Below are 10,942 nucleotides of genomic sequence, written 5' to 3'. Positions count from 1 at the left end.
CCTGTTTGATAGACATGTTAATGCCTTGTATAATTTTAGCTATAATTTTATATCAGAGAAGGTAAAGCCTTAAAGGAAACACGTTGACCTTTCAGTACTTTCTGTCATAGTTGGTTCTCAATGAATGTTGTTACTTCATTGAATAGGCATTAATATCTGATATTATTTTATATAAGAGCAAATACTCTATTTTCTCTTGAAAGATATCTGCTACCCATTATGATGCAAGAAATCCACTATTTTTGGATATAATTTTTATGACTCTAAGGTTGTATTTATCTTCCGCACCTCCACCCTTGCTGCCAGTTGAAGAAAATATCTTTTTTTTTTTTTTAACTCTCCATTGCGGGAAGAAGCATAAAAGTCAGCATATCTGTGATCAGTTAGCTTAGCCACCTCCTCTTATAAATCAAGTAAACATCCAGAATAGTGCCCATCAATTAGTTGACCCTCCATGTTTGTTGAATGAGTGAGTAAATTAACAGATGAATGAGAGTGATGATCTGAGAATAAAGATGGGCTAACATTCCCAACTAAAAAGGTGCCCAAAATGAAATTTTGAAAAACTCTTTGAATTTAAAAACTTAGGAAGCCAAGTGGTGATTACTGGGGATAATTGAGTTCCTTCTATTTTTTCTTTCTTTTCTTTTCTTTTTTTTTTAATTCCTTCCATTCTTTCTTTCTCTTGGCCATGGATCCTTTAAGTCTTCACAAAATTAACAAATCTGATAGCAAAATGTTTTATGAAGGAGAGATGTGCTAAGCTAAAGTGCAAGGGACAGATAAGATGCTTCCAAAATGGTGATAGGGTGTAGAGGAGGGTCAGAACAAGGGATTCTGGAGCCCAATTTTAGCAGCTCTGAATTTTTATTAAAGCCTTCTGTCCAACTTAGTAAGTTGCATGACCTATGGTTTGCTTTCTATTTAAGTCTTAATGCCAGATCAGCTCAGAAGCATATGTGCAGGTAGTTGAAGAAGTCAGAATGGTTCTAGAAAGACCATATTGCAAATAATTGCTCACATTCAGTGTCTAGTGTCTTTAAGTTCAAGATGCTTTAGATGTTTCCAAGTTCAAGATGGAAACATGCATTTGCTTCTACTCCATCTCACTGAATATTAGAGGAAGGAGAAGTGAATACCTCTCATCTAACTGTATTGGAATAGTGGCACCAATCCTTTGACTCCTGTGTTGATGAGTAATTTTCTGAGTTCTTTGCTTTAGATTAAAGGGATGCAGGGGAAAAAAGAAAATTTATGAAATAGCTACTGTTTGCCAGATGCTGAGCTAGACACTGTATGTTATGTTATGTTATGTAATGTTATGTTATGTTATATATACACATATATATGATTTGTATATAATTTATATATAATTTCACTGAGATCTCATAGATGCTCTAAGATTGATACCTTGTCAGTACAACAAAAACAAAAATAAAACAACAAGAAAATGGAGGCCCAGAGACATGGAGTATTTTGCCCAAAGTCAGTGCCAGAGCCGGATACAAAGGTAAATATCTCTAACTCCAAAATCTGTGCCCTTTCCACTATGCCCTGTTGAAATATCATCAGCAGACATTAAACTTTAGAGTAATTACATCTCCTGCTTGCAAAAGACTATCTGTTGATTCTCAGACAAGTGCAGAAGGATCAGGTAATTTGCATTTTCAGTGCATCTGTCCAGCTGGACACTTCTACTCCCTGCCTAGGGACTAGATAGGTAGGAATTTTGAGGAGAGATTACCAAAAGTGCAGATTACCCCACTTCCAGAGACTGTGATTGTGCAGGTCTGGAAAAGAACCTAAGATTGTGACTTTTGCAAGTGATTCAAACAACTCAATTTAAGAAATACTGTCCTAACAAACTCATTAAAAGCAGACAATCCAAAATTCTTCCTTATTGCTAACCTAATTAAATCATGTATTTGCTCTTACAAAACAACAACAACAACAAAAAACATTCTTTGATTTGAAGGTATTCCCGTTCAAAAATGAAGGGTGCTATATCAGATAAAAGTAAGTCAGGCTCTGATATCCCAGTTGAGACTGAGAAGGGGAGATGTTGTCAGGGCAGTGATCAACCATAGAAGCAGAGGAATGAAGGAGACTGTAAAACCATGCGTCAGGGGCGCCTGGGTGGCTCAGTTGGTTAAACGACTGCCTTCGGTTCGGGTCATGATCCTGGAGTCCCGGGATCGAGTTCCGCATCAGGCTCCCTGCTCAGCGAGGAACCTGCTTCTCCCTCTGGCCCTCCCCCCTCTCATGCTCTCTCTCTCTCTCTCTCTCTCTCTCTCTCTCATTCTCACTCTCTCAAAATAAATAAATAAATCTTTAAAAAAAAATGCGTCAGCCTGGCAGGGCATATTTCATGTTTATTTACTGTAACATCAATACCGTTGTGTATTAAACACTGCAATATAAACTACAATTATGGAGATGGACAAGGTAAAGCCTCTGTCCGCCAGGAGTCCACAGCCCAGTGAGATAGAAGTGAGAACATGGGGTTCATCCCCAACAGGATAGAAGGGCTATGACAAAAGGAGACGCAGAGGCCCATGGGAAACCAGAGGTGGGGGAGTGGCCAAGTCTCCAGTGAAAGAAAGAGCTAACCTGAATCACATGGGAAGAATTAGAATTCTGTGACATTGTCACCTGAGTCATCCTCTGAGAAGATGCAGATTTGAGAGAACAAGGAGTGGTAAGAGACAAGCCAGGAAGAGTCAGGAAGGTCACATCAAGGGCTTCATAGTCTTTCTAAGGCCGTTGGTTACATCCTGTAGTAGAAAGTGAACCCAAGACTGCCATGCATGCTGATGACTGGAGGACATTCCTCATTCTGGAAAGTCACGGAAGACTTCTGGGAGAATTCTGGGTTTAAGGCTTGACAAATGTTTGGGGTCTTGTGGAAAGATGTGGACCACAGAATATGCTAGCCAAATATCACAGTACATGTGAGGCCTTGTGTTGGAAAAGAATTATGACACATTGGAAAAAGAAAAGCAAGAAAAGCTGAAGCAAAAGGAGGAAGGATTTGTAAGAGGTAAGATTCTTCCAGTTCTCATCATCTCCCTTAATCCTTATGAAAATTCTATGAGGTCGATTCATTTTATGGGTCAACTAACTGGGTGAAGAGATGCCCAGATAGCTGGTAAACATTATTTCTGGGTCTATGAAGGTGTCTCCAGAAGAGATTAGTACCTGAATCAGTAGATTGAATTAAAAAATGACCCATGCCATTGTGGGTGGGTATCATTCAATACACTGAGGTGTCCAGTAGAACAGAAAGGCAGAGAAAGGGTGAATTTGCCCTCTCTCTGCTTGAGCTGGGACATACATCTTTTCTTTTAAACTCAAAATGAGACTTACACCATCCACCTCCTGATTCTCAGGCCTTGGGCTCAGACTGAATTACACTATTGACTTTTTTGCTTCTCCAGCTTGCAAATGGCAGATGGTGGGACCTCTTGGCCTCCATCATTGTATGAACTAATTCCTATGATAAAGCTTCTCTTCTGTATATCTATATATATACTGTACGGGTTATGTTTCTCTGAAGAACCCTGACTAATATGGGTAGGTATTTTTATTTCCATTTGGCCAATGAGAAAATCAGGACTCAAAAGTAGAAATGGAATTTGGATGTGAATGCCTTTGACCCGAGTCTGGACTCTTTCTTTGATGCTATAAAGTTTACAATGTCTGGGAGGATCTATGTATCTTTGCTCCTCCTGTGGACATCATGTCTGCCACTTTCAAAGACTTGCTGAGCTTTTCTTTCTCTTTGAACATGATGGTATGGATAACATTGAAAGAACATGTTCCATCCATCCTGTCTCTGTAAAAAGGAAATGGGCAGATGATTTGGCATGAATCCAAGGAAGGAAGAAAGCAAGAGGGAGGAAAGAGAAAAGCGGGTAGGGTTCCAGTTTCCGTGACAAGTTCTCCGTTAGGCCACTGGAACCCCTTTCTCCAGAAGAAATTGTACAGCAAAGCTCAATGGGAAAGGGAGCTTAGGACAACCTGGCCCGGATGGGAGAGCTCACATTTTCCCACTTCCCTCTCCAAGCTTAAGGCAGGAGACTGATTAAAGCCAACAGGACTGGCAGCACTTGACCTTTTGCAAATGAAGACACACTTTGAAATTTACAAGGAACCATGAAGAATCTCAGCCTGTTTCCAGGACCTAAATGGAGGTGACAGGATGGGTTCAGTAGCCAGAACTGGCCATCTCGGCCCACAGAAGAGTTATGTGGGAGCTGATTCATTCCAGGGAGAGACACACCACCCGGTGCATCAGCAGCAAAGCTGCCGGGCAGTTCCCAGGACCGTGTTGGAAAATCAGATGCCTTTAATGTTTCTGCCACCTACCTGTCTGTCATTTGGTAAAGTCTGGGTTTTTGTTTAAAGAATTGTCTTTTCCAGGAAAACCACCTTTAAAAAATCCTCTTCAGCATCAGGATTTCATAGGTTTAACAGAAAAAGAAAAAGGCCTCGAGGAAGGAGACTGTGTGGGGCTGCTGCATCCAAGGGCAAACAATGGAAGTCCAGGGTCAGCAGAGGGGTCCAGGGACAGTGTCCTCTGATTGACATCTTCAAACACCAGTTCAGGGTCCCCCTCTGTTTATATTGTGTAGACTCTAAACAAGACTCTCTTTAAAGAACTAACTAAAAGGAAGAAGTGGTTGGAGTTGAGACATTACAAGGGGCGAAGAACAGAAAGGACAAGGGGAAAAGGGAAGCCAAGGAAGGCCGAGCTCCAACTTCTGGCCCTAGCCCTGCAGGTCCGGGTGCCCAGAGACACAGGGACCGTATCCCCCGCAGGGTTCACATCCTCACTTTCGATCGGAGAACACCAAGATGGCCCTCTGGTAGCCCGAACCTGCGAGTCAATCTAGGCCCCTCACTGGCCTGCACATGCAGTAGGAACAGCAAGGTCAGTCTTGCCTTCTAAAAAGCTCTTGAATCTGCCTTCATCCAGACTGTTCCTCAGGGGCTTCACTCGCAAGCACCTCCTCCTCTCCTCCTGCAACGTGAACGATCTCTCCAGAACGTTCGTCTGCTTCTGTCAGGTGACATCTGCTGCCCTGCTTCCCGTTCTCCATCAGGACTGTGGGTTGTCAGCGTAGAATTCAAAGCCACCAGCTTATTTTTCAGGGCCTGATCCTTTGCAGTCCTTCTAAACTTATCTCTGGCTCCCCCTTTCCGTGTGGAATAGTCACTCCACTGTTTCCACAGACATGTCTTTTTTTTTATTAACATATAATGTATTATTTGTTTCAGGGGTACAGGTCTGTGATTCAACAGTCTTGCACAATTCACAGTGCTCACCATAGCACATACCCTCCCCAGTGTCCATCACCCAACCACCCATCCCTCCCACCCCCCACCACTCCAGCAACCCTCAGTTTGTTTCCTGAGATTAAGAGTCTCTTATGGTTTGTTTCCCTCTCTGGTTTCATCTTGTTTAATTTTCCCTCCCTTCCCCTATGATCCTCTGGCTTGTTTCTCAAATTCCTCGTATCAGTGAGATCATATGATACTTGTCTTTCTCTGATTGAATTATTCTGCTTAGCATGATACCTTCTATTTCCATCTACATTGTTGCAAATGGCAAGATTTTGGGTTTTTTGATGACTGCATAATATTCCAGTGTGTGTGTGTGTGTGTGTCTGTGTGTGTGTGTGTGTGTGTGTGTGTGTGTGTATACCACATCTTCTTTATCCATTCATCTGTCGATGGACATCTTGACTCTTTCCACAGTTTGGCTATTGTGGACATGGCTGCTATAAACATCAGTGTGCACGTACCCCTTTGGATCCCTACATTTGTATCTTTAGGATAAATACCCAGTAGTGCAGTTGCTGGGTTGTACAGTAGCTCTATTTTCAACTGTTTGAGGAACCTCCGTACTGTTTTCCAGAGTGGTTGCACCAGCTTGCATTCCCACCAACAGTGTAGGAGGGTTCCCCTTTCTCCGCATCCCAGCCAATATCTGTCATTTCCTGACTTGTTAATTTTAGCCATTCTGACTGGTGTGAGGTGGTATCTCATTGAGGTTTTGATTTGGATTTTCCTGATGCTGAGTGATGTGGAGCACTTTTTCATGTGTCTGTTGGCCATTTTGATGGCTTTCCCTGCATTTTGATGTTTTCTTTGCAGAAATATCTGTTCATGTCTTCTGCCCATTTCTTGATTGGATCATTTGTTCTTTGGGTGTTGAGTTTGATAAGTTCTTTATAGATTTTGGATACTAGCCCTTTATCTGATACAGACATGTCTTTCTGCTTTAATCTCTCTTCACCTATTGCTCCTTCTGTTTGAAATGTCTCACACACCACTTCTCCCAGGAACACCCTTCTCTGCCTGGCCAGTTCATCCACGTCTATCGTCTGCACCCCCTGCCTCCCCAGCATTGCTCCTTCTGGGTGCGGCGCCCTCCTCGGTGCCCTCACAACACCCAGGGCTGGCCCCTGTGCTGCAGCCACCTCCCTTGCATTCTTCCTTCCCTGGCCGCTGTCGCTGTGTTCCAAACACACAGAACAGCCAGCGACCCATGAGAAGGGGGCCAACACCCATGAAATAAAGACAAGAGTGGTAAAGAATAAAACGGAAGTGGGAGAAAGAAAACGGAACTAAGGCCTGCTGTTGAGGAGGAAAGCAAAGGACTTTGTACCATCTTGGGAAGGTTTTTAAATCTGAGTTGTAGAATGTCATAAAGAGAGGGGAACAGAAGGCTACCAGACCTTTCTCCTTGGCTGCGTGGGAATGGTAAACCCTCAGCCTGGCGAGGAGGTAGATCTTCCTGGACCAACCCACTCTGCTGTGGCCATGCAGTCTCTTGCCCACACCCTGGGTGCTGCATTTGCTTCCTCTGTTTCCTGCCTGCCCACTCACATGTGATTTGGCCTCTTTCTCATCAGGGAAGCTATTTTCTCCCACAACATATGCTTATTTTTTTTCTACCCATCTTTCTGAGATACTCACATCTCTCTTTGACATTTGTCAAAATGGCTTCACCTCATGACGATTTTGCAAATTCACTTATTTAGAGGCTTCCAGGGAGCGAACTGTTCTTGCAATTTAGGGATTCAGCCACCAGGTGGCAGGACAGTGCTCACACTGCAAGGCACTGGCTTTCCCTGCATTTCCACTCCCCAGCCCCCCACCCATGCCCTGCTGATTGCCACTCAGTGCAAGAACCCCCTCTGCCACCCCTCCAGGGTCAGCCTGCAGCCTCTGCTTGGGTGCTTCCAGGGACAGGGGACTGTGGGGCAGCCCACTCTCTGTTCAGGTGAATCTCGGAAGTAGAGGTGGTACGTAACTAGTCAACACTATATTCTGGGCAAATACTAGGGGCCCAGCAATTTTATAAGAGCTGAAGATACACAGGGCTCTGCTATTAGGAGTGCACATCACCTAATAAGTTTTCCTTTCACAAAAATCCAATTCTGCCTTGAAAAACCCGCAGACCCCTGACCAGCTCTCAGCACTGCCATGTGTCACTAATCCACATTCCTCAGCCCCCAGAGCTGTTCTGCTCTGTTCTCCTTTCCCTCTTGTTTCAAAGGAGTGTGCCAGGAGAAACTAAGAGAAAACAAATAGGCCACGGTGGCTCAGTTCCCTGGGATGTTCTCTTCTTTCCTTCCCCATCAGGGAAAGAGTCAAATGTCCCTCCACCTGGGTCCCCTCGGTCTGCCTGAGTTAATTCACTCACCAGCTGTTAAGGCTGTTCTGTCCTTGGGTGAGACTTGGCCGCTCACCCACTTTTCTGAGCTGCAACTGGGCCTGGCCTCATTAGAAGCCATGTGGCCTCCAAAGCTGGCTGTCCCCAGGGTCAGCCTGGATTACATCAGCTTCCTCCGATGGCCAGAAGCAGATTTCACTCGTTTTCCTCTTTCAAATCTGTGCGGTCTTTTAGCTGCCTTCAGATTTTGCTTTCTGTCTCCGAGACACATCTTCAGTTCCTACCTCACTTTCAGGTAGGTGTGTTGTCATGCTTTTGAAGGATGCGGTCTTATTTCCCTTCTATGCTCCAGGTCCCAAACCAATATCTGTTGGGGTTACAGTTCTGAGGAAAGGTTGTCCAAAATATTATCTTTCTATTTTAAGGTTTGCCCAAACGCCTTGAGCAGACGGTATGAACGATATAATTTTTGGCAAACTTAAGAGCATGATCCTTCCTGACAGATGCTTAGGAGAGCAGCAAAACTCACGCAGGATGGCTTTGTGTTTAGGAGGCTTATTAGCATTCCACGGGCCTGACCCTCACTTGGTTGAGAGGATGCAGAGGAGGCTTTTTGAGAGAATTAACAAGACTGAAAACGATCTTATTTTGATCTTCTGATTTCATTAGTTGGTATCGTTTAGAAGCGTGTTGAATTTGAGCAAGAAAACGAGCACATACCGAGCACCTGCCATATATATGTCAAATGCTCTATACATATGCTTATGTAATCCCCACAGTAACTTTGTAAGAATCCTATTATTATCCTTTTTAAAAAGCAGGAAATCTGAGAACCAAGGGTATGTATATGTAACCGATGTTGCACAGATAATAGAGATTCAAATCAGCAAACAATTCTATGTCTGCTTGGATTCAAACCTTGCTCTCCTAGAAAGTAGTATATTTCTTTTCTAAATTAACTTTGATTTCTTTTTCTGGCTATATAAGCAAAACAAGCTTAATGTAGACAATTTGAAAAATGTAAACAAAGTTCCCTTAATCACCCTTAATGCATTGTTTAGTAACAGCCACTATTTACATTTTGGTATATTTCTTCCTCTGATGATTTCCCTGCATAATCAGTTTGTTCATTAGATAGCGAGAGAGAGATAGGCAGACAGGAAGACAGATCGATCATAACACATTCAATTATTTTTCTTTTAGAAATTTAGGGGCTCATTTTCTTCCACAATGGAACAATTCTTAGATTACAGTTGTGATTTTTTTCTTCGGGACCTGGAAATACTAGCTCAGAGTGTGAGTGCATCAATGGTTCCAGATGCCTATGTCAGACTGATTTCTAGAAACAAATTAATAGCAATTCACAGCAGTGTGTATCTCTCTCATGTTTGAAGAGGCAACAATATAGTGACTTCTACGGCCTTTGCTTATTTTTTTAGAAGAAAGTAGCATCTCATTGTTTTAATTTGTTACTAACAGGATCAAATTATTTTCAGTTTTGATTACTTTTGGTCATTTTTTCAAAATGTACTGTTCTATGAATTACTTATATTTTTCATTCATTTTCTCTATTAGTTTAGATATTTCTATATTCCAAATTATTGACCTCTTTTCTCATTTTATGATAAAAACATCTATATTTTTTTCCCCGTAGATCTATAATTTCTTCCTTCCCATTATCGGAAATGAAAGAGCTAGCTGCCCCTTTCATGGCCACCCCTGGCAGAACCCTCTCTCTTGGGGCAGACTGGTTAAGTAGGAAATTCCCCGGAGTCCTAAACGTCATGGTAAAGCATTGACCTATCATTGCATGCCTGCTCCTGTCACTTCCACTCTGAAGACCAAATTCAGACTTTCCATATATTAACAAAATATTGCGAGCAAATTTTGGTTTATTGATGAGTTTTTATTGCTGTTACTTCCCATGGAAGCTTCAAAGATACTGTATATATAAATAAGACTCTTTTTTTTTTTCCTTTAGATACAATAGTTAGTTTTTAGGAGCTGTTTTAGGTAAACTTGGTAATTTAAATAACTTAATTAATTTTTGAGGTTTATTTTGGGTCCCTCCAGTTGCTTAGAAGATGAAACCTTCTTTAGAATAATTTTGTGTTGGGGCGCCTGGGTGGCTCAGCTGGTTAAGCATCTGACTCTTGAGCTCAGCTCAGGTCTTGATCTTAGGGTCATGAATTCAAGCTCCATGTTGGGCTCCACTTGGAGGCCACTTAAAAAGTAATAATAATTTTGTGTCTTTTGAGGATTGTTGAGAGTATAAAATATAATATTTATGGTGACTAGTAATCAATCAGTAAGTATTCCTTGGATCAATTGCTGAAATATCCTTTCCTCGTCTCCATGAATCCAAATCTAAACTATTTTCTAAGCTCAGGCCAAGCCCCTTGCCTGCCCTGACCAGACTACATGGAAAGTTCTTGCCCTCTCTGAAGTTTTATTTTTCTGTTCAGTCTCCCTTGGCACAAAGCAAAAACGAGCCAAATGTCATTAAACTTCCCATGTGTTTGCATTTTATCTTTTCAACTGGCTTCATTAAGTGTGCATCCATTCAATTCAATTTATTCAATGATTTATTAAGCTCCTCCTAAGTAAGACTTTGAAAATTTATGTAATTTTACCCATTTGTAAACACACGCACACTTGTAATATGATACTATTCCAGGGAAAGATGAAGAAAGCCTAGAGACTGAACCACAAAGCAGTGCATTTGAGCTGATTCATCACTAGCCTGCAGGAGCCTATTGCTGAATTTCTGGGAATATTGTTAAGTTAGCTATTAAACATGGCCATTATTAAAAATCAAGTGTGCTAACTATGTATCTCTCCACAAATTTGCATTAAGTGACATCATTTTGGTAGCTTGATATTGGCCATGGTTGGAATATTTATTTATACCAGAGAAACTGGCAAACACTATAAATCAAAGCTCACTTATTGCTTTGTTGTTTGACTAGGTTTAAGAAAATGATGGAGACAATGTTAATAATGCAGATTAAACTTTTAAAAGTGTGTTGTGCATGTAGTCACTACCTTGAAGAGCACAGAAAATTTGAAGAAATATTCTTCCAGTATTTGAATCCTGTTATCCAGTGAAGCAAAGAACCCACTCACATCATTGAACGATGAGTGACATCCTGACATACGTAGTGAATACGGTTTATGTGAGAGTGAGAAATGGTTTTACAGCAAGCCACATATCAGACTTAATGGAAATAAACTTAATGGGAAAAGAACATTCAGGAA

The sequence above is a fragment of the Callorhinus ursinus genome, unplaced genomic scaffold (genome assembly GCF_003265705.2).
Source record: "Callorhinus ursinus isolate GAN/ISIS: 27379988/994484 unplaced genomic scaffold, GSC_fseal_2.0 scaffold10, whole genome shotgun sequence".
Lineage (NCBI taxonomy): Eukaryota > Metazoa > Chordata > Mammalia > Carnivora > Otariidae > Callorhinus > Callorhinus ursinus.
Note: the sequence above shows the minus strand (reverse complement) of the source record.